This window comes from Ochotona curzoniae, unplaced genomic scaffold, assembly GCF_017591425.1.
Source record: "Ochotona curzoniae isolate NIBS_2020 unplaced genomic scaffold, NIBS_Ocur_1.0 scaffold_1852, whole genome shotgun sequence".
Lineage (NCBI taxonomy): Eukaryota > Metazoa > Chordata > Mammalia > Lagomorpha > Ochotonidae > Ochotona > Ochotona curzoniae.
This window is the reverse complement of record NW_024467087.1, coordinates 18525817-18551614: the sequence shown is the minus strand read 5'-3', so window position 1 is coordinate 18551614 and position 25798 is coordinate 18525817. Positions and strand designations below refer to the sequence as shown.

General features: G+C 36.5%; 1 pseudogene; it reads left to right on the top strand.

Annotated features, from left to right (window-relative positions):
* Nucleotides 1–24187: 24187 nt before the first annotated feature.
* LOC121169479 lies at nucleotides 24188–25075 on the top strand (annotated as a pseudogene).
* Nucleotides 25076–25798: the final 723 nt, after the last annotated feature.

The window sequence follows — 25798 nt, the reverse complement described above, 5'->3', positions numbered from 1 at the left end:
GACCAAGTTCCCTGTTAATGTGCCTAGAAAAGCAAGGAAGATGGCCCAAGTGCTTGGGAAGACTCTGGGCTCTTGACTTCTACTTGGCACAATCTCAGCTGCTGTGACCTTTTTAGGAATCGACCAGGGGCTAGAAGATCTCTCTCTTTTTCTCTCTCTCTGTTTGTCTGCATGTCTTTTTATTGCTTCACCTTTCAAACAAAAAAGTTAAGTGGATCTTAAAATACAAATGTAAAAGAAACAGAACAAGAAATTAAGAAATAATTATAGTTAAGGTTTAAGTAAACACTAAGTATTCCGTTATCTAACAGTGAATGGTCATAATTAACAATCTTAGTTACTGGTATTTCTATATAAGTGTTATTTTTAATAGATAGCATTTTAAAGCAGTGGACTATTTCATGTTTTTAGGGGAAGAATGTTCTTTGAAGCCATTCCACTAACAAATCAATCCACTCTACCAGGGTGCTACTTTATAGAAGTTCTACGGGATTTAAGTCAAGTAGAACATGTGTGACGCTCCATTTGTTTTACAAAAGCATATTTTGGTGGAGGAAAAAACTGAGCTGTTGGGTTGTTATAATGTGACTAAATTAACAAAAACATAATTGAACACAAGCTTTAGAATATCACTATTGGTTACCATGAGGGATGTGTACTCAAGTGAAGAATGAATAACAATTCTGATACAGAACAGAGTTTGACAAACGTTTTTTGTAAGGAATCAGTAATAATTTCATGCATTCTGTGAATTTGGTCTCAGTAGTATGTACTCACTTTGCCATCACACCATAAAATAGACCTACATAACATAAGAATTTGTACATTCATTCTTATTCTAGGTATACTTTTAGCAAAAACAGATGGAAGCTGGTTTGGCCATGAACTGTGGTATGATATGCTCTGTTTCTCTTAAGCCTATAATTATCATTCAAGATGGTAATAAATGGAATAATGGACATAAAAATGAACAAATAATTAAAAGATTCAACTATACTAGAATAAGAGGAAAGACTAGTTAGATTAGGCATTCTCTAGTCAAGTGTGTAAGGGTAAAACAGGCAGCTGAAATCTAAGTGTTTAGTTATTACTAAAATGGAACACCTACCTGCACTTGGTCCCTAGGGGAAAAAACTCATCTTACCTATTATTTTAGACTTATGTTGTAATTTAAAAATAATTAATATAGTATTTTATAAATTGTTTTATCTTGATTTTTACTGTTTAAGATGAGGCTTATAAGGAAGTGTTGTCAACAAGATGGCAGAACAGAAAGCCCCAGGATTTCATCTTTCCTACCGAAGCAATGACTTAACAACTGATGGGCCATTCCCCTTTGGGAGAAATCTGGTCAGCAGTAAAGAGTCTTAGCTTCTTTGGACTGCCCAGAACAAAAACACGGGTGACCTATAATTTATTACTCATGGTTCTGGAGATTGACAAGTCCAAAATGAGAGCCCCCAGTGGGTTGAACTGCCATCAGTGATGCTGGCATCCCATATAAGAGTTCTGGTTTGAGTGTCAGTTGCGTCCGCTTCCTGTTCAGCTCCCTTCCAGTGTGCTTGGAAAAGCAGCAGAAGATGACCCAAATTTCCAGGTTGGATATAATGCCATGTTCCTAGCCTGCCCTGACCATTGTAGCCATTTGGAGTGTAAAACATCAGATGAAGTGTGTGTGTGTGTGTGTGTTTACTTATATCTCTTTGGCACTCTGCCTTTAAAATCTAAAAAGGAAACCTGGGCCCAAAGTGATGACCTGTTTGCTAAATCCTCACCTTGCATGCTGGGATCCCATATGAGCACTGGGTCATTTCCCGGACATTCCACTTCCTCTCTAGCTCCCTGCCTGTGGCCTGGAGAGCAGTTTAGGATGACCCAAAGCCTTGGGACCCTGCACCCGTGTGAGTGACCTAGAAGAAGCTGCCTGCTCCTGGCCTCAGACCAGCTTTGGTTGCTGAGGCCTGGGGACTGAACCAGCCAACACAAGATCTTTCTTTTACTTCTTTTCTCTGTAAATCTGCCTTTCCAATAAAAAGCAAATAAATTAAAAAAAAAAAACCTTCTTGACAGTAATAAACAGAAACTTAATAGTATTCTAATGTACACCTGTAAGTTTAAGAGATGGCATGTCATGTTTTTTAATACAATTTAAAAAAAGTGAAGTTTTCAGGAACTAGCTACTGAGCTAAAGTGTAATTTCTTAATGACCCTTCAAGCAGGATACTAGTGATTCGGTTATGTCCCCGTTCTTGGAACGCCAAGGGGCAAAGCTTGAAAAACAACATGTTTCTTAAAATAGAGAGAGCTGGGCATCCTAATCTTTACTTTCTCTCCCTTCCTGAAGCTTTCATATCTGTAACTTCAGAGTAGCATCTTTTTTTTTTTGTTGTTTGTTTGCAAAGAAACAGACATCTTTGCAGTGTGTACTTTTTACATAAGCTCTTTTAAATACCCATAAATATTTCTTTTAACTTGGAAAATCAAGCTCACTTGACTATATAGCATGTCATACTTCCCCCATTCAATACGGCACACATGACAAGCTTGACATTCTGAAACTAAATTGTTTTGAATCATTTAGCAGTGAGAAAAGTATATAAATAATTTCAGAATGACTGGAATATGAATTTCAAGCTAAATCAACTATAAAAATGTGACTCATCTTTCCAAAACTTTCTAAAATTAAATGTTCCCATTTAGGCTAAGAAGAACCATGAAAATTTTCACCTTCATAAATCTTTCTGTGGAAATAAAAGCCTTAAAAATGCGTGCTTGTTTTGAATCGCCTTTTTAGGCTTAATTTAATTATAACACCAACGGGCACTTTATTTTTGCCATGACACACATTTAAAAGTGCTTTTCATTAATTTCCTTTTACATCCAGACTCTTAAGAAACAACTATGATAACCTGCGTTTGGAATTAAGAATTGACACTCTGTAAGGGAAACGAAAATGGCAAACGAATATTTGCAACATTCAGTGCTGATTTTTACATCTATAACTCTTAAGCCAGAAGTGTATATTATCTATTTAACTGTATGGATTGGCTTTAATATTCATGGCAATAACATGTGCATGTTTCAGGTTCCTGGGAGAAGTATTGCTCATATTTTCAGTAATACTTTCCCACATGTGTAGTAATGTCTGCCAGGCACAGTTTTAGACACACACAGGCAAAATATAAAGTCACAGCTCTCCAGACATTGCAGCCTAGAGAAAGTTTAGTACATGTTAGGAAACTGCTAGAAGTGATGATTTATAGTTGACTGTGTAACAGGCTCAGTGACAAAGGGAAAAGAACCATATACTTGCTAGCAAATGCTGGCTGACCTTCATGCAACATTTATTATGTTTAAAGTACTAGAGGATGAATGAATATATGCCATGATCTCTGCTTTCAAAAAATATGTGAATTAGTGAAGGTTGAGGAATAGGTACTCACATGAAACAAAGCATGTAAAGATGGAATAAACTAAGTCAATGTAACCTTTTTTTTTTTTTAAATAGTGATTTTAAAAAGTGCACAGTGCGGTGGAATGTCCTAAAAAACAAAATGAAAGGAAATAGCTTTGTGATGAAAGTGCAGCTTCAGTTGAGTCAAGATTTTCTTTTTACAGGAAGAGAAGGGAGAGGTTGGCATTCATTACCAGAGCTGAGAGCTGGGATAGAGGCCTGAGAAGGCATGGCTTGATATGGCTAGTGCATGGGGTGTACTGGATACAGTCATAATGAAACTAGATGTTTTTTTTTTCAGGCCACATATTAAAATATTTTAAATGTCATTGATAGGAAGTCTGAATTCCATTCCCTAGCCAATGTGGGATGCTTATTTGTTCTGTTCTCTATACTATATCTCAATTTACATACATACATACATTACAATACTCATTCTTTAGTCTTTTATTAGACTTAATTTTTAAGCTTGTGTTATTTTCAGGAATCTAAATTTTCAGAAGGCACACACCATGTCTCCAGATTTGCTTATCACTTTTTAGAACATTCTGTTGAATAACAATAGTCACTTCTTTGAATTATTATGAAACAATAAAATTAGATAACACCTGTGAGAGGCCGAAGGTACACATTCAAGTCAGTCCCAAACACTTGAATTTGAATTCCCAGATCAATTATTTATTTGTGAAAATTTGAACAATCCATTTCTTTAAAAAAACAAAAACAAAAACAAAACAAAAAAAAAAAAACAAAAGCAAAAAACTTTGTTATTCTGGGATCCATGCCAAAGAATTTATTTGAAGTGCGTAGCGTAAATTGTTTTTAGGCTATTCAGTATATGTATATAAATCACTATATACATCATCAAAGAATATTTTCATCATTAGCCATCATCTCACAATCCCTCATCCTCCTTACTAATCCTAAGCAAACATTACTTTATTTTCTGTCTCTGTAGAGTTCTCTGTTCAAATAATTCATACAAATGGAATACAATATACCATTTTTTGTGACTGCTTTCTTTCATTTTTCCTAATGTTTGCAAGTCTCATCACTTATATATAGCTGAATAATATTCCATTTTGTGAATATATCACACGTTGGTTATTTCCATATTTTAACCATCTTAAATAATATAGCCATCCACATCTGTGTACAAAGTTTGGTGTGGACACACACTTTCTCTTTCGCTGGATATAAGACTATGATTTGAACTAACTGCTTACTCCTACGGTAACTTTAATTATTTGACAGACGGCCAGACTATTTTCCAAAGAAGCCACATCATTTTTATATTCCTACCAGAACTAAGTCAGTGTTCAGATATGTCCGTACCCTTCTCCAACACTTGTCTGACTTTCTGATTCCAGGAATCCTAATGTGCGTGAATTACTATTTCATCACGGTATTGATTTTCATTTCCATATTAACTAATGATATTGAGCATCTCTACACACACTTATTAGCCATTTCTATACTTTCTTGAAAGACAACCCTGTTAAAGATCCTGCACCATTTTTAATTTGGTTGTCTTCTGATTATTGGATTAAAGCATTCTTTATATATTTTTAAATACAAGTTCCTTTTCAGATACCTATATATATATATATATATTTTTTTTTTTTTGCTGGCTTTTCACTTTCCTTATGCTGTTCTCTGAGGAACCAAAGATTTAAATTGTGATAAAATCTAATTCAACTTTTAAAATTTTTACTAATTCTCCTGATATCCTATTATCTAATCTGAATGTGTTTCAATTTTCTCTAGGGTAAAATAGTGATGTTTAAGGGTTGATTAGGGATATCTCATAAAGTTGTTAGAATTAAATCAATACAGATGAAGTGAATAATAATTGAAATAAAGTAATCATTCAAATAGACATTTTCTTTCATTGTTAAATTAATAATCAACATTATTATAGAAACATTAAAATAATGCCTGGAACATTGTAGGAAGTCAGTAATGTTAGCTCTTAATATTTAATGATAATTTCCTGTATCTGATAAATAACAGTGTATTCATTGAAAAAATATAAATGTTTCAAAAGGAAAGATGTTTAGGAATATATGGTCATTTAGTATTTAGGCCCCTTTGTATTTTTAGAAAAGATTAAGAGACCACAATTCTAAATGTCTTATCTAAAGTTGTTTATATTAAAAAAAATCAAACTTAGACAATGATGAATGCTTTTAAATCTGCCTTTAATATGTTGCCTTTTATTCTGCCTTTACTTCTGACTCGGATGATCATCAGGGATAATTTGAATTTTATGATAATGGAGGAAATTGACAAGTCACTTGTGAAATATTATGGCAATAATGGCTTTGCACTAAAGATGAATCTTTTATCATCTCCAAAGTAATATGATGTGTCAATAAATGTAAAGGAAAAATCACACACATGTTGATTTCTCCAACAACCTTTAGGGAAGCTCACCATGCATAGTGACAAAACTATTCTAGCAACTTCCAGCATAAGCAAATTTCATTTCTCTTTTTATTTATATTTGGGACTAAGCATGTGTATTCTATAGAAAACCAATCAGTTAAATCAAAATATAACTGTGTCAATATGAAAAGAATTCATAACTAGGGGAAATGTGCATGTAAATTATCTGCACAGGAAGAATGAAGGAAATAAAAGAACCATACTTGAAGAAGTGTCTGGGGTTTTCACAATTATTAATGTGTCAGTTGATTGTCTTTAGTCTTCTTCTTTATTTTCCTTTTTTACCACAATGCCTATTATAGATATCCTTATATTTCTTTTAGAAGACTTGATTAAAAAAAAAATAAAAAAGATTTCATTTTGGGCAGGGGGGAGCGGAAGCTAGATTTACAGAGAGAAGGAGAGACAAAAAGATCTTCCATCCACTGGTTCACTCCCCAAATGGCTGCAATGGCCACAGCTGTTTTTCTGAATTTTACACCTGTGTGAAAATTGCACTCTTGCTTTGTCTGTTCAGACTCTTCTCAAATCTAAATTGTCAGAGAGATCTTAAGTCTTCCTGAGCTATGGAGTGGCTACTTTCCTGTTTTCAATAATAATATAAAACTAAGGCTTTGGCATTAAGCTTAGTTGAGTCAGTAGATACATCTCTGTTGAAAAAAAAACTAGAGGAGTTGAGAGAGGGTTTTTATACTGCCAATAGGCTGGGAAATGACTGAGGCTGTTGTTACCCGTGTGCATATTGAACATGAAAGTGTCTGATCAAAATTCTGTTACAAAGGAGCCTCTGTTGTTGGCTGTGTCACTAGGGAACTTTGACAAGTTATGCATTCTGTAACTGCGCTTCAAGCAAGAGAACTTGAGAGTATCATAAGCTTTTTTCACGTTGGTGGATTGAACGTTTGCCAGCTTTTTATTTGCCTTAATACTTTTTTTGTATACTTTGTCAAAGGTCTGTCACATGGTGTTCGCTCTTTTCTTTATGAGATGTATTTATTTGCTTGAAAGAGTCATAGAGAGAGGGAGAGACAAAGAGGTTCTCCATTTGCTGGCTCACGCCTCAGATGGCAACAATAGCTGGAGCTGGGCTGTTCCAAAACAGGAAGCTAGGAGCCTTCCCCATGTCTCCCAAGTGGGTGCAGGGGCCCAAGCACCTGAACCATTCTCTATTGTCCCTGCAGTCGCATCAACAAGGAGTTAGATAAGAAGTGGAGCAGCCAGGTGTTGGGCCAGTGTTCATGTGGAATTCTGGCACTCAGGCAGCAGCTTTACTTTCTATGCCACAGTGTAGTTCCTGCCTTAATTCTTTTTTTTTTTTTTTTTTAAATAAGGCAAAGGAACATCCTTAATTCTTAAAGTTCTTAAAAAAAAAAAAACACAACAGAATCAGTGTTATCGTGTTGGAAATAAATTTGTAAAAGTTCAGGCTAACATATTCCAGCAAGTTGAATTAAAAAAGGAACTGATAGTAACTTCTAGATTATTCTATTTTCCTAAAATCATTGATGTGGATAATTTATGTATTTGTCAACACGATTGAGAAAATGAACTCATCTCTGCCATCTTAAAGCTCTATCTCCAATACAACAGATGATCTAAGTACTCTGATCAAAATCAGTGCAGTAACATCAAAGAAGGAAATGCAGAGTGTTAACTAGGTAGTGGGTTGAGGAAGCAGGCAACAATTTGCAAGAAGAGTGCAGTTCCCCCTTTCCAGAATTTTGTTTTGCTGCTGATCTCCATGGCAAATTTGCACCACTGTTTTTTAGAATCAATTCAGTTATGTTGTTTAGGAAAATGTTCATGACTCTTTAATGACTTGTTTTTTTTTCTTGCTAGTTGTTCTTGTATATGACCCCATTACATTAATTACCTTATTGAAAATTTCCCTTTATCTAGCCCCCTATCAAACTAAACTCCAAACTCCTTTCAGATGCTTCAGGTACCCAGCACTAAATTTTGACCTCACATAATGAGAAGTCAGTAAATATGAGCACAATAGTTCAAAAATTATGCTATATTTGGCAGACTAAATAAAGCAACAAGTTACTTAAAATCTCTCTCTTTGATTTGGTCTGGCTTGTTATTTTAATTAGTAGAATATGATGACTTAATCTTTGAGGGACTTTCCACTTTGTCGCCAAGAATGCTACATACTTCAACAGAACTTGAAATAACACGAAAAGGGAGAGGGGTTCACATGTGACTCTAGCCTTCCAGCCATCCCTACGGAGAAGCCAGCATGACTATGAAACCAGCAGTCCTGTGCCCTTTCGTTGGTCCAGCTGCTAAATGAATATTGTCAGAGTAACATCAAGTAACAAAAACTGAAGCAGAAGAATTGCTACCCGAAGCTCTTTTTGTATCCTTGATTCTAAAATTAGTGAGGTAAACTAAAGTGGTTATTATTTTAAATTGCCAAGCTTTAAGGTAGTTTATTAATTAGTAGTAGATAACCAAAAGACCAAGTGTTCACAATCACACCCAAAGATAGAATTTTACACTGAAAACAAACAAGTGCCATGTAAATTTTACAACAAAAGTGTGCCATGTTTATTTTGTTATATATTGATTTATCTGATCATCCCTATATTAATATCTCAAAATATGTTAGTTTGGGGCCTGGTGTTGTGGCCTAGCAGCTAAAGTCCTCGCCTTGAAAGCGCCAGGATCCCATATAGACACTGGTTCACTTCCAGCTCCCTGCTTGTGGCCTAGAAAAGCAGTCGATGATGGTCCAAAGCTTTGGGATCCTGCACCCATGTGGGAGACCTGGAGGAGCTCCTGGTTCCTGGCTCCTGGCTTCGGATTGGTGCAGCACCGGCCTTTGCAGTCACTTGGGGAGTGAATCATCGGACGGAAGAGCTTCTTCTCTGTCTCTCCTCCTCTCTGTATATCTGACTTTGGAATAAAAATAAATAAATAAATCTTTTTAAAAAGTCAGTTTGAAAATATTATTTTTAGTATAGCTTACACATTGAAATAGAAAGCTTTGGTTCATCTACTCCATGGAATACTACTCAGCTATTAAAAAAAACAAAATGCAGTTCTTTGTGGCTAAATGGGCCCAACTGGAAACTATAATGCTAAGGGAAATGAGCGAATCCCAAAAGATTAGATACCACATGTTTGCCTTGATTTAACCTGTAATTTTTTGTTTGGTTGTTTGTTATTTTTTGAACCTGTCATTGATACTGTCTCAACCCAGATGTTTCGAAGAAGGGAACTTGCATTATTTTTAACATATTGTTTGCCCAATACTATGTCAATTAATTCCATAATGTTGTATATTGATACTGAGGCCTTGTTGGGACTTTTAACTGACCGGATCTTTACTCTGTTAGACCTATCTTCAGACCATAGAAGGTCTCCCCAAGAGGCCACTGGACTTATCTGGACAATAAGACGCTGAACTTTATGCTAGGCATGTGTTTGCAAGCAATGAATCTCAACTGAACTTGAACTATGGTTATGCAACAAGGTGGAGGAATCCACCATGGGGGGAGGGGTATGGGAGGGGTGGGGGGAATCCCCAGCGCCTATAAAACTGTACTACATAATACAATGTAAGCAACAATAAAAAAAAATAAATAAATAAAAAAGAAATAATATTTTGTAGATCCATTAAATAAAATATGGTATTTGAATCCATTTCACTTGGGTATTTAATTTTTAAAATTGATGCGTAACATTTGTTTTGTTACTGAGTATGTCTATATCATATGTAATGAACAACTTAAGGTAATTATCATTTCCAGCTCTACAAATACCTATCATTTCTGTGTATTAGGAACCTTCCAACTCTTCTGCTTATACTTGAGATATATTATTAATTGTTGGAAATGAAAATAAATTAAACCAGGAAAATGTCATTTTTGATGCATTTCAAAATATGCTCACATCAGTAGATTAAATTCTTAATAATTTCAACATGGACATTTTTGATGAGGAGTTATTTCATGTTTATGATTTTTCCTCTGACAGAAAACTGACATACAACTAAACAAAGATTTTAGGTGAATATTTGCTGGGTTTTGACAAATACATACTCAAACCTTCGCAAAAATACAGAACTCTCGAATTATCTTAGAAAGTTTGCTTATGTGCCATCTAAGTCAGTTTATTTGTTGTACCTCAAGACTAATTTTTCTACTTTTTCCTTGAGCTTAGTCTAGTCTGAAACTTCACGAATGAGTTATTGTAGAGATATTCTGATGTTTTGTCTAAGGTTTCTTTCATTCGGATTATTGTTTTTGCTTTATCTCTGTTCTATGTATCAAATATGTGCTATTCCTGAGTAAAATTGTATTTCTTGAATATATTTCATCAAATCTCATTTACCCGGTAACAAACACCTGTGTTGTTTTGGTTATTACGAACAAAGCTGCTTTAAATTTTCCAAGTCTTGTTTTGAACATATTCTTTAATTTCCCTCAAGTAAGTGACTAGCAGAGGAATTGTTGGATCATTCTGCCTGTACATTTAGTTTCATAAGAAGCTGCTGGATTTTTTTTTTAAAGTAGCTGCATAGTTTCATATCTCTAACACCCATGAACTATGAGAGTTACGATTTTGTCATTGCCAACGTTTGTGTTGTTGTCTTACAGCAATTATCCAGGAAAGTATGTCTGTACTGGCATATCATGGTTTTAATTATCTTTTCTTGACTACTGATGCTGAAAATGCTTTCATGTACTTATTGGTCACTTGTGTATCTTTCTTGGTAAAATGTCTGTTCCAGTCTTTTGTCTTTGATTTGTCCTTGTTGGATAAAGGAGCTATTTTCACATCTGGAGATGAGATTGTCAGGTTATGTTTTATAAATATTTTCTGCTAGCCTGCCTTTATCCCCTCATTTTCTTAGTTGTATCTTGATGAAAGAAAATCTTATTTTTACATTTGTCTAATTTTATTTTTATGTTTTTATTGAAATGTAGTACTTGAACATTTTTTATGGAGTGAAGTGCAATCTTTCAAGAAATATACAGAGTTTAAAGTGATGGAAAGGGGCCACTAGCCTTTCCATCTCCTCTTTGTTTCCGGAATCGACCAGCTGCTCTCTTCCTGTTCCTCGTATGGTACGTGTATTGCGTACTGCAGTCAGCCCACCGTTCTCGAAAACACTTGAACTGTTTGTTTCTATTTGACTGTAAATTTTGTACCTGTCAATCCAATCTGCCTCCACTTCTTTTCTCCCCATCCTTCGTAGCCTCTAACGACCAGTGTTGTGGTTTCAGAAACCTGTGACAAGTCCTACATCACAAAAATATTCCATGCTTTCTACAGGAACTTCTACAATTCTGATTTTTGCATTGAGGCTAGATCCTTCTTGAAATAATGTTTGTCTGTGACGTGAAGAAGGAGGTAAGCATAATTTTTTTCATAAGGCTGCTTAATTGTTCAAACCTCACGTACTGAGAAAACGATTTTTACCCAATAGATTGCTCTAGTGACTGTTGAAAATCAGTGCAATGTGAAATAATCTATTCTGAATTCTTTGTTCTTTTACCTTGAAATATGTGTCTTTCTTTGAACTAGCAGTATATTGTCATCATAGCTACAGTTTAACATTAAGTCAAATTAGGCAGTGTAATCTTCTGTGTTCAATAGTGAGATTATTTTCAATATTCTAGCTCATTTGCGATTTCACACATATTTTAGAATTAACTTATCAAAGGTCTACAGTAACATGAAATTGTGTGTATGTGTAGCAGTTGGTATTTCAATTATATTTTGTCTTTGCAATGAACCAAGTCAGTATGAATTTCTTATTTCTTCATGTTTCAAGATGATTTTTTTCTAAGATTTATTTTATTTGTTTATTTTTCATTGGAAAATCAGATATACAGAGAGGAGCAGAGATAGAGAGGAGGATCTTCTGTCCGATGATTCACTCCCCAAGTGAGCACAAAGGCTGGTGCTGTACTGATCTAAATCCAGGAGCCAGGAACCTTTTCCGGGTCTCCCATATGGGTGCAGGGTCCCAAGGCTTTGGGCCGTCCTCGACTGCTTTTCCAGGCCACAAGCAGGGAGCTGGATGGGAAACAAGGACCATACGGGGTCCTGGTGCATGCAAAGCGAGGACTTTAGCTGCTAGGCCTCAGCACCAGGCCTTCAAATTGATTTTAATTAGCAAAAATTTCTGTAGAAAAATCTTTGAGTTTTATCAAATGTTTTACACGTACATGTACACACAAATCCAAATCTGAATCTAATGCGAAGTCTGAATGTTATCACTTCCATATAATTTGTGAAGCGATTTCAGGATAAAATTTTACATGTGAAAATACAACATGTATGTCTACACACTAACACATACACATCACATTCTTCAGGAAGGATAAAAACATATGGTGAAATTGTGAATGGGATGGTGATAAATTTGTGTTTTAGAGATTTATTTGCTTGAATTGCGGAATGGGTGTGTGTGTGTGGGGGGAGGGAGCCTTCTTGAAAAAGCTGGTTCACTTCTTAAATACCAGCAATGCCCACGGCTGGGCCAGGCCAAAGCCAGGAGTTAGGAATTTCCACTGGGTCTTGCATGTGAATGTGGTGAGCCAAGCACTTGGATCATTGTTATTGCTCTCCCGAGCTTTTTAGCAGGGTGCAGTGTCAGAAGTAGAGCAGCCAGGTCTTAAAATGCACCCAAATGGGATGTTGCATTGAAGACTGTGACTTTTTTTTTTTTTTTTTTTTTACCAACTTAGACCCCCAGATTGGCCCCAATTAATCCATTTATTCTAAAATTTAAATAGAGTAACACTACACTAGTAAAAGAACCCAGTCAATCTAGTACCCGTTCTTCGCCAACCAATACCAACAATGCCACCCTTCAAAGCCTGGGCATACGATTGTTTCCTCCTTGTGTCTCTTCTGATGAATAGAACATAACACTGAGTACAAACTGGAGAATTAACCACTGACCACTGACCACAACGAAATACTGATGTAGATCAAGCCTTAGAAGAAAATGAACCATGAAAATACAGATGCTTTTTATGTGTTATCCGTTATTAGAACCTCTGAATTTTAGGTGTTGAAAATTTGAAATTTTCAATAACTCTCCAAATTTCACTGTTCTTGAATATTACCAGAGTGTTTATTAATGAGTTAGGCTAACCCTTGCTTTCTTTTCCTCCCAAAGCAATGCTTGGAGCTTAAAATGCAGAGGTGCGGCCTGCCTTCTGTTAAATTCATTTGCAATCATTTAACATTTTTATAGCACTTTGTGAATGAATTGGCATTTTAACAACAATTTTATTTTCCACATAGTTGCTGCTGGTCTATAAAAGTAACATCGATTTTCATTTGTCAGCCTATGCTTTGGGTGCAACAGGACTTGTCTGCTCAAAAGCTCATGCATATGTTTATAAACTGTGATGTTTTGATGTTAATAGTCGGTGGATTAAGGGTGGGTACATGTTTTGATTATGGCTTCTGAGAGGTGAATTCGGTGTGAGGTCTTCAGATAGGTCACTGGGGGCATTATCTTGGAGAAGGTTGTTTACTTGAGTTCAAGTTCTGTCTAGCTCTTGTTTTGGCTCAGCTAGTGACTATATTCCTTGTATCCAAAATTATGTACTTTTACCAGACACCAGACTACTGGGCTTCTGGATCCTGAAATGTCACATCTGAACTGTGAGCTGAAGTAAAACTTTTCTTTCCCAAGAAGACCATTCTTGGTATTTTAAACTAATGAGAAATATACTAATGTATTTTACATTTTGCAAACATGTTAAATTTAATTTTGGGTGCGACATTGGACCTGGGGGTTGAAACTTCCAGCAGTCTGCTGGCTGCTGGTGGGTGCCAGACTGGGGCGTCTCCATGCTCGGATCCCTGACTCCAGCTTCCATGTGCACATGGTGAGCTGTCCCCGGGCCTGCCTGGGCTCCAGGAGCTGTTCCCTTTGAGGTGAGTACACCGAGGGGGGAAGTCTCAGGGGCTGAGCAGGCCCAGGGCCCAACCGCCTCCATCATTGAGTGGTGAATGGGATTGGGGAGGGCTGTGACCTTGGACCTGGGAGTTGAAACTTTTGGCAGCCTTCTGGCTGCTGCTGGGTGCCAGGCCTGGGCATCTCCATGCTTAGATCCTTGACTCTAGCCACCGCGTACACGTGGTGAGCCGTCCCCGGGCAGCCAGAGTGCCGTTTTGCACCAGGCTCCACCTGCTGACCACCTGGCCAGGAGCTCTTGGGTTTTGGTTCTTTGAATTGCTGCTTAGCTAGCTCCATGTTGAACCCACTGTGCTTCTGGGATGTGAATCAATCCTAAAGATTCCCAATGACAGAGTAACTCTTCCTTTGAAGAACTTGTAATCACTGAACAATGCTGACCACCGAAGACCAGTCCATGCAAAAGCTGGGGCTTTTCTAGCAGGACCATATCCTATTACCTGACATGATGATGGATCAGGAGACGGGTCACATTAGGCAGGACAATGACATGAATTAGCACTCGAGAGAACAATATCTGGGGGTAGATTCTGTGGGGCATGTGTGGGCCAATCCCTGTCGAAATCTTAGCCCCACTGGTTAGCTCAAGATTTGGGGTGGTGATGGACTGAGCTAGGTGTGACCAAGGAGCCTGCCATCAATCACAGGTAAAGGAACCGACAACAGTCTGGACTGGTCAAGCTAGCAGCGATGGAACTACGTTAGATGGAACTAAGCTTTTATACCCATTGACACGTATGAGAGCCGAATGGAATGTGGGACAGACTGGACTAGTCTGCTACACATACTGGCAAACCAGGGTAGGGGGCGGGCCTGGTGGGGGTTATTGTGGGTTGCTCCGACTAGGCTGCAGCTCCCACTGGTTTGTGTGAGGGCCGAGTATGTGATGGGTAGAAACAGGCTGGACTGCAACACCCATTGGTTCCAGTGGAAGACAGGAATGGAAACAGAACCAACCCAGCAATTGCAACCACCCGCTGATCTGGGCCATAGACTGTGCCGGGCCCTGTACTTGCTAGTACATACAAGAATCTGGTCTGGGAACACCTCAGACAAAGTTTCTTTGGGGATCTCCCTAAGCGAACTGCCGAACTCAGAACCCTAACCAAGAAAAGGCAGAACACAGAACAAGTCAATCAATCATCTCAGCTATATGTTGGCAGTGAAGAACTGGGCAAACAGACACTCTATGATGGACTATGTCAATCAGTGAATTCTTCAACAACCTCATTGTGCTTAGAGTGGTGAAAGATTGACAGCAATTCAGAACTGTTGAACTATCAGAACCACTTGAGCAGGAATCTCAGAACATGCCCCACATCTGGGACCTGGGGTGGGTAGGAAATTGGGTGGGACTTCTCCCTTAATACCCCCCTTTACCTCAGAGACATGAAGGAAACAATATGGAAATACTAGTCTTATCCTCTTTCCTATAGCCCTTGAAGCTTTTTACCCTAATTAACTATGTCAAGATTGTTAAAAATATAATAAAAAATGGAAAAAGTTTAAAAAAAATTAATTTTTGGTAATATTAACACTCTATTCTATGACTACAATATTTATCACATTTACTTAGGTTATATATACCACAACAGAATTCTGTAGTTTTCCTTCAAACAGTTGTACATATTATAGAGCAACTAACAGGAAAAGCCATCTTCTGCATTTACTCATGTAGTTCCTTTTCTGATGTTCTTTGTTTCTTTCAGAAAGCCCAAATGTCTATACCGGTTCATTTTTTTCTTCTACCTGAACACTGGCTTTAAAACAAATTTGTTTTATTTTTGTTCATATGAAAATGCAGCTACACTGTCCTTCGCATTGTTTCTCAGAAGGAAGTTGCATAGACTCCCCCCTCTCTGTAATTTATTCTTTTTCTTTTTGCTGAGTTTAGCTTTTTTCTTTTTCTTTTCTTTTTTTTTTTTTTAATTCTCTGGGTTTCTTCCCAATATCTAGTTGTTAGTGAAATGACAGTTTACCTATGTATGCTTTCTCTGTATTAATTTACTTGAGACTTTTTCAATTTTTAGATTCTCTAATTGTGAGTTTTTCATTAAATTTGAAGAAAAATCAGACATTTATCTCTTCAAATGTTTTGCTTTCCTATCCTATTTTCTCCTCTTCTGGTACTTCTTTAACATACATGTTTATGCATGTTTAACCTGTCAGTATTATACCTCAGACTCACTGAGACTGTATTTTTTTTCAATCATTTCCTGATTTTTCAGATTGGCTAATTCCTATTGGGCAAATGTGTAATCATATAATCATATAATTTCTCTAATTTTTCATCGGATATTATATTTGTTCAGCAATTTTTTTCCAGGAATATGTTTTCTTTAATCAAATTTTCATCTGACTTCATCACAGTTTCTGTTTCTTTGCTAGTATTCTCTATTACATGATTTTGAGTACAAGAACTTTTTGGAGTATGGTTATAAGAATTCAAAATACTTATATCTGCCTTTCCAATAAAAAAAATAATAAAAAAAGAACTCAAAATACTTATCTGCAATTTTTAACTTCTGGGTCATCAGATGTGGTCTCAGTGAACTGTTATTTGAATATAGGTTTCCTTCCCTAATTTTTATTTATTTAATAATTTTAGATTACAGTATGACCATTATAAATTATATACAATTCAAAAATTCTGAATTCTATGTGATGATTTTGTTACTTTTGTTATAGGCAGCAGTTAACTTGACAGAACTCATACTCTTGCCTTTCATTTTTATGACAAGAAATTGAAATTGCTAGTTTTTTCAGTTGTACTGGAGAAGCTTATCACCTGCCTTACATGTATAATTAACAGGACAATTCGATGCACAGGAGGGTTTTACATCTGTTTTGTGGACACTTCTGTGATTCTTCTTTCTCTGGAATGTTACATTCACATTCCAGTTGTGACCAAAGTCAACAGATCTATTATCTTTTCCTTCAATCACTATAGTTCTGAATCTTTCTTTTCAATTTTGTCTGCATTTGGCAGCATTAATTAGACCTTGCATTGAAGCAAAAGGCTCTGAAATATGCCATCTCAAGCAGTGTCTTCCCTTTTTCCAAATGCAATCTCCTTAATCTGCTTGCTTTTGCATGTTCTTGAATATTTTCAGACAATTTCCTCCTCATGTATTAAAGGTTGCAGTGTTGGTCTGCTAAGATTGACTCCTCCAAGCAAAATAATGAGATTTTCTGTTCCATAAGTAAGATATGACTGAAATAATTTGTAATCTATGCTTGATTAGTTAGTGTACGAATACTACCTTAATTCAGATTTAGCAAACAACATGTGTACATATATAATGTTATCATCTTCTAAGTTACTATGTTTGCTTTGTTTTATTATGAATTTTTTAGGAGAAATCAGGTACTGTGTTTCAATGTGTATGCATTTCTGTGAAATTGGTGTCGTTCAACTCGATTTTAGTATTGATTATCGGAGAGTTTCCTTTACTAAAAATAAGTACAGGTTAATAAGTAATTATAACTTCAAATGCAAAAATAAATGACTGTGTCACATAATGCAATGTAATTAATAATAATAATAATAAATAAATAAATGACCAAAAGTGATTTGTTCAGTATAGATGAAAAACTTAAACAAAAACTAAGAAAGTACATCTAACATAAGAAATTGAAACAGTAAATGCAAAAGATTTGAATTTTGACAATTTAGATTTTGTCAAATTGGTTTTTATAAAACTAGAATGATATACCTAGTGTGGTATTTTGCTATTGTTAATAGTTCAAGGCTAAAGCTGTGGGACTGAGAGTATGGTTCTTAAAATAATCTCTAATGCTTGGTAAATTATAAATTTCTAGTACACTGTAAACAGGATGCATTGTTTACAACTGCTTAGATCCACTAAATATCTGTAGATTTGCTTCCTCAGCTACAGCAGGAACTTACTGGCTATAACTCCCTGCCTTGTTCAATAACTTCCAGTAATTATCACGAATAAAATGCAATAAATTTATGTAATAGACTGCCTCTTTGCTATAATATACAATCAGAAGCGATCAATGCGTCTTACAATAAGGAGAAGAATTACAACTGCATTTTATTTTATAGCTTTGGTAATACAGCTCTGGAAACCACCAGAGGGAGTAGAGTTAAACTTCAGTGGTCAAATTCCATTGCCATAAAACATAGCCTCAGGCTGACATTTTACAAAGTAGCAACACAACAAGGGGTTGTGTACTTCTCAGCAGACTATTTTATTTGTTCACCCATCTGGCTAGTCAAAGACCTCTGCGTATTGCTGCTCTTTTAGCTCGTATGATGGGAATAATAAGAATCTGCCTGAATACAATAAATAAAAATCTAGTTTAACCTTTGACCACATCATTACAAGAAGAAAAAGACACAGTTGATAATGAAACCTCCAGTGTTATAGTAACCACAATGACTTGTTCATTACAAACTTGTATTTGTCACTGCTTTAAAAAAATCTACTTCCATTGTGGTTTAAATCAAAGGGCATTTTTGAGTCCTTCCTAGTTATGCTTAAAGTATAATTACACACTACATATCTTGGTAAGTAAATGAAAGGCTTTTCTTGGTTATTTGTTATAAATTTCTACTCTGCTTGTAGCTAAGTGAAGGCCAGGCCTCTTAAGTGTTTCAAGTATAATGCATAGTGAATATAAAACAGTCCATTAATTGGGATAATAGGTCCCAGCATGTAATTGCATTTCTTAGGTACTATGGATAGCAACTGAGTGAAGAGGTATTTATTCAAGGTTGTTAGTCACCCGTGGATGACTTTATTTGTCCACTGACGCTTAAATAGATGCATCATCCATCAATAAGAATATTTGTGAAAATTTATAACAAAAATCATTATTGCATCTCAAATTATGAAAGGAAACAGTATATAAAAGTTACTGAAGAATGTCACAGTGAAAGCTTGCCAATGCCTCAGGTTACTTGCTTTTACGTAGGTGGACAGTAAAATATTGTGAAACCTTAATAATAAATGTGAACCAAAATATGGTTACAGGTTTTTTGAAGTGCCACCCAATGAACTATCTCTAAGAGATTACATAAATTCCATCAGCAATTTCCAGCTCCATGAATTTGTATAGATTTTGTCTAAAAGAAAAATGCAGACAATCCACCATATATCACAGCTTTGTTATCTCTCACATTGTGTATATGTGTGTGAGAGCTTGGTTTATAGTTACAAAAGTATCTCCTTTGATTTTCAATTAATAAGTTCTTGACTCTTTCTAAGGGGTGGAAAAAACACAAAATCTATCAGTAGGTGGAGACCTCCACAGCCCATTCAGAGCTCCTTGAGCTGAAGTTTAGGTTACTCCCAGAAATCATTACCAGATCTGAAGGGAAGGACTCAAAAGTTCAATTGGTCCATTACCCCTTGCCGACCCCTCAGAATCCCAATTTCACCTCCATTATGTGCGCTGAATCCTTCTGGATAAGTCTTTACTACAGTCCCTGAACGAAGCCTAGGATTCCTCAATTCCTAATCATCCGATTCCTCACTATAATCCCCACTGATGATGCTCATTCTATGATGGAACCTCTCCTCCCACTCCCCCACATGATCCCCTCTTCCCTTATTTTATCCTTCTCCATGTTATGTGTTGACTTTTCATTTATTAAAGTATTAGTGTGTTTGTTTATGCATTTCCTGTCATAATCTATGGACTAAAATCGTTTTTGAATGGCAAACTGGATGGCTAAATGCATTTTTTTTCATCTTTTTGTTGCAAAAGAGCTACTTCCATAAATGGTGAATATGTTCTATTAAAAGAGTACTTCTCACTGGAGTTAGGTTGAGTCTCAATGTGGTTTTTTTTTTAAGATTTATTTATTTTTATTACAAAGTCAGATATACAGAGAGGAGGAGAGACAGAGGAAGAGCTTCCATCCCATGATTCACTCCCCAAGTGACTGCAATGGCTGGTGCTACGCCGATCCGGAGCCGGGAACCAGGAACCTCTTCTGAGTCCCAAAGCTTCGGGCCATCCTCGACTGCCTTCCCAGGCCACAAGCAGGGGGCTGGGTGGGAAGTGGGGCAGCTGTGATTAGAAAATATGGGATCCCTGTGCATTCAGGGTGAGGACTTTAGCCGTGAGGTCATGTCGCAGGGCCTTTCATGAGGTTTTTATTTGTATTTCTCTAACAGCTTGGGAGCCTGAGCATTTTCATATATTTATTAACCATTTGATTTAGTTCTTTAGAAATAAAATCCATATGAAGGTTCTACCTAACACCAGTGAGATTGGCCTACATTTGAAATACAATACCCACTGGCATGAATGTGGGGGAAAAGTACTCTACTTCACTGTTGGTGGAGTATGGGTTAGTATAGCTACTATGGAAGTCAGTATGAATAGTGCTCAGAAAACTGAAAATTGATCTACCATTGGATCCAACTATCCCACTACTGGGAACATATCCAAAGGAAGTGAAATCTGCATGTGAGAAAGTTGCCTGAAGCCCTATTTTTATAGCAGCACAATCCAAAATAGTGAAGACGTGGGAGTAACCCAGATGCCTATTGAAACAGGAATGTATAAAGAAACTGTGGTTCATCTAGTCCATGGAATATCACTCAGACATTAAAAAGAATAAAATTCTACCACATACACAAAATAGTCACAACAGGAGACCTTTATGCTCAATGAAATAAATCAATCCCCCAAAGACAAATATCATATGTTCTCTCTGTTAGAAGGCAACCTTCATACAAAATACAAAGCAAATAGACACATAGGTAAACATGTATACACATATATTCTTATAGATGTTTGTATAGTAGAGGCTAGCATATGGGGAAGTGAAGATATACTGCAGCATGCATCTCCTGAATAAAAGGAAGACTCACAATGAAACTGCTAAATACACCTTGATAATAGGATACTAGATCTCCTAGCATTATCAATACCCACAGTTCCATGATACAGGTATATAGGAGATTTTTGGACTTTGGTCTGTTGCTGAAGGACTATGCTATTGTAGTAATATGGGGGAAAAGAGTGTGTGGGTAGAGAATGGGGAAGGGGGGAAATAGAGGTAGAGGGAGGAATCCCTACACCTACAAAACTGTATCATGGACAGTAATAAGAGAAAAACAAATATTTTGGGTCTATTGGCTTGAGGCCTTTGCCACTTCCACTTTCCTGCTAGACTCTAATAATATTTTTGCTTTCTAGGTTTTTGTTATCTATGTTATCTCCTTCACATGTGTTGCCATGTGCAAAATGCACAAGTAGGGATTACTAGGCCCAGGAATTGTCAAAATTGAGATTAGTATGTAACTGTAGATTGTTGATTCTGAACAAAATTGCAAGTTACCCCTGTCTCGGTATTGTATCAAACATTTATTGCATTATCATGTGCTCGTAAAAATAGTGACGAACAAAGATATTAAGAATTGCACATTTTCACTGGCAAATTCTCTGTTACATATGAATAAGCCAGTGTTGTAAAAACCTGACAATCTTAAGCTACCTAAAAAATATTAGACACAAATTAGTTATCTTTTCCCTAAAAGCTTCCAAATGCACTTTGCTTCAGAGAGAGTGATGATCTTCTTTGCCAAGTTATTCTAGGAGCAAACACTTTCCCGATAACACTGGGTAGCAAAATCAATAGCAGATTTAAACATTTGGAAGATAGAAATTACAAATTTTAAATTAGAGTTCATTGACAACCTAACATAATATCATTAATTAATTTTGATAGATGTCTAATGTATTTATGTTTCTTGTACCTTTCTTAGTTATGAGTCAGAAAAAATAGAAATTGTGTTTATGATATGATATCCTTTTAATCTCTCACTCAACAATGTCACATTTATGGAAATGTAATGAGATACTCTGTCTTCTAGAATCTTTTTTGGCATGGTCATTAAAATTAAAATAACTTTTTCAGGGATTTGATTAGGATTATGTATTCTTAATACCATTTTATGGCTAATGCAGGGATGTACTGATGCATAGTTTTACTGTTAAGGATGATTAGGAATTAAAAAATAATTCTAAGGTGCCCTTCAGCGTTCTAGATGATGTAGCATACCTAAGTAAGTTTTCATTGAGAAAATTGTATCTATGCTATCCCCACTTATCCTTGAAAGAAAACAGAGAGGAAAATATGTTGTCTAACAGTATGCTGGTATCTCCTGCCTTATCACTTCCCATTTTCTGTAGAATTTCCTTCCATTATCATTTAAAAAGTATTTCCCTTGAAGCATAAGTTGAATTATTGCCCTAGAAGCACAAATAATTAAAAGAAAAATTAATGGGATTACATCAAGCTATGAAGCTTTTGCATTGCAAGAGAAACCCTAAATAACATAAAGAGGCAACCAACAGAATCAAACTATGAAATGATAGAATTAATATTAGGAACTGTAAAGAGTTCAGGAAACTCAGTAACAACAAAGGGTCTGGTTAAGAAATGGGCAAAGGACATGACTACATATTTCTAAAAGGATGAAATTCAAATGGCCAACAAACGTATGAAAGAGCACTACTGCCTAAGGAAACAAAATGGCAAATCATTTTTACCATATCCCAGTTATGATCTCCATCATACAGAATTAAAAAAATAATGAATTCTGGCAGGGGAGGATGTGAGTAAAAAGATACCACAATCCACTGTTGGTGGGAATGTAAACTAACATAACCACTATGGAAGGAAGAATGCAAATTCCTCAGATATTTCTTTGTTTCCCTTATCAAAGAAGATGCATTTGGGGATATTATTAGGCAATTATTTTACAGTTTTGATTTTGCTTGTTTTGACTCCTTTGTATTAATCCTAAAACGTCTTTACTTAATAATGTCCAAAAGACTGCAATTGCATGGCTGAAATTCTCAGGACATGCAGTCTCCAGGAGTGATCTAAATGGTTAGGATCATTACTTACAAAAGTGTCCTAAATTTGATGGAGTTGAAGTTGAGAAATAAAGTGTATATATTGTACTCACATCTTTCGTACTGTTTTTAAACCCGACACTCATAGAGACACATGCTGAAAGAGCCAAGTAGACAGAGCAAGAGTTCCCATGAGCTGGCCCTCTCCCCAGATGTGTGTACTGGCTTCTGGCTTCCAGCTGGGCTAACTCAATCCATGCCATTCATATGGGTAACAGGAAGCCAGTCACTTGAGTGGTGACTGCTGCCTCCCAGGGTATATGATAACAGGAAGCAGGGAAGTATTGAATCCAAGCATGACAATACTCAACATCTTAATTGGCATCTTTTAAAAAAAGTTTTTAATAAGAAAGATTTCATTTATTACATAGATATAATTCTAAGAAAATAATTGTACTTCCATGCCTTCCTTCCTCTCTCAATTTCTCCATATTCACCCTATTTTTAAGTTAAAACTCTATTTTCCATGTACTTTATGATGTTCTTATATATATACGTATATACACATCACTGATATGTGTGTATATGCACACATATTTTGTATCACATTTTATTAATGTATTTATCCATTCATCACTTAGCTAGATTCCTTATACTGATCATGTTTTATTTTGCAAATAAAAGTTTCAATGTGCATTAGGATATAATTGTCAATTTGACATACTAATTTCATTTCCTTCGAATATATACATAACAGTGGGACTGCTGAATCACATGGTAGTTCTATTCTTAATTTTTTTCATAACCCAGCATACTGTTTTCCATAGTGGTTGTAGCAGTTCACATCCCCATTGTTGGTGTCTAAGGGCTTTCTTTTTTCCACACTCTTATCACCACTTGTTATTGCTTCTGCTCTCTATAGTTGGTATTTTAAGGGGTGTGAGGTGTTATTTCAGTAAAGGGGCTTTTTTTTTTGTTAATTACATGTCAATTTTAACATGAATAATGTGAATTTGAAGTATTTTAAATTTGTCCTCTGCCACTCTTTTGCTTGGCACAGTGTTAATTTTGAAGACAGTGCCCATCTTTTTATACGGTATTTATGTTTACAGTGGTTAGATCAGAGCGGATTCCCAAAGACATGTGTTTATCTGTTTTAACATATTTGGGTTTTTCTCAAAGTTTCCAGTAAGATGATTATTTGGTTTGCCTAATCAAGGCTACCTATTTAGGTGTAAAGGGGTAAGGAGAAGGTATTTGTTGAGAATAAATGAAGAGGAAAGGAGTAGCGTATGGGTAACAATGTTAAAGACTGAATAAACAATAAACATACAAACAGCCTGGATGCTGGTGGGGGATGTCTAAGGGGAGTGCTGCATTAGGGAAAAAGAACATTGAAAAATTCCCTTGCTTTTTCTCAATGTGTTTGCTACAAGAGTATGAGTATCATGAAAATCACTGCCAAATAAAAGACAAAAATTGGAAAAGAAAACACTCCTATTCACATTGTCAATGTGGATATTTTGACTCAGGCAAGTCCACCACTATTGACCATCTGATCTACAAATGTGGTGGCATCAACAAAAGAAACATTAAACTATTCTTTAAGGAGGCTGCTGAGATGTTAAGGGGCTCCTTCAAATATGCCTCGGTCTTGGAGAAGCTGAAAGCTGAGTGTGGGTATGCTATCACCATCAACATGTCCCTGTGGAACTCTGAAACCAGCAAGTATTATGCGACCTTCATTGATGCTGCAGAACGTGGAGACTTGATCAAAAACATGATTACAGACACAACTCAGGCTGACATTGCTCTCCCAATTGCTGCTGCTTGTGTCAGTGAATTTCAATCAGATTTCTCTCACGGACAGATCTGTGAGCAAGCCCTGCTGGCTCATGCACTAGGTGTGAAACAACTTGTTGGTGCTAACAAAATGGATTTCACTGAGTCACCCTACAGCTAGAAGAAATGCAAGCAAATTGTCAAGGAAACCAGCACTTATGCTAAGAAAATTGGCTACAAACCTGACACAGTAGTTTTGTGCCAATTTCTGGTTGAAACGGTGACAACATGCTGGAGCCAAGTGCTAATCTGGTATAGTTCAAGGATGGAAAGTCACCCACAAATAGGGAAAGGACAGTGGGAACCATACTGCTGAAGCCCTGGATTGCATCTTCCCATGAACTGGACCAACTGACTGCCAAGCCTCTAAGCCTGTCCCTGCAGAATATCTACAAAACTGGTCATGTTGATGCTGTCCTTGTGTGTCAAGTGAAGGCTGGTGTTCTCAAACTGGCAAGGTCATAGCCTTTGCCCCAGTCAACATGACAGCAGGAGAGTCCAGTGAAATTCACCACGAAGCTTTGAGTTAACTCTTCTTGGAGGCAATGTGGGGGTCAAATGTCCAGAATGTGCCTGACCAAGATGTTTGCCATGGCAACATTGCTGGAGACAGAGAAATGACCCACCAATAAAAACAGCTGACTTTACTGCTCAGATGGTCATCCTGAACCATTCAGGGCAAACCAGTGCTGGTTTTGCACCTAGACCAAACTGTCAAATGCCTTCTAAGTTTACTAAGCTAAAGGGGAAAAATATTCTGGAAAGAAGCTGAAAGCCAGTCCATACATTCTTGAACTGTGGTAGTGTTAATGTTACCATCATTGACATGGTTCCTGGCAAGCCCACATGCACACAGAGTGCTTCTGACTATTTTCCTTTGGGTAATTTTGATAGCTGGGATATGAGAAAGGCAGTCGTGGGTGTGATCAAAGCAGTGGACAAGAACGCTGTTGGAGCTGGCATGGTTACCTCTTCTGCCTAGAAAGTTCATAAGGCTAAATTGAATACTATCCCCCAAACCTGCTAGCCAGTATTGGAAGAACAATCTCAGAACTATTTATCTCAATTGGTCACTTCAGTTTAATAGCAAAAGCCTGGCTGGTGATAATAATGCAGTGTAAAACGAAGGAAAGAATGTTTTGTGGACCATTGTGTGTGTGTGTGTGTGGCAGTTTCATATTATTGGTTCTCAAAATCAGTACTTTTAATGGAAACAATCAGATCAAAAATATGTTGAAGAATTTTGAGACCCA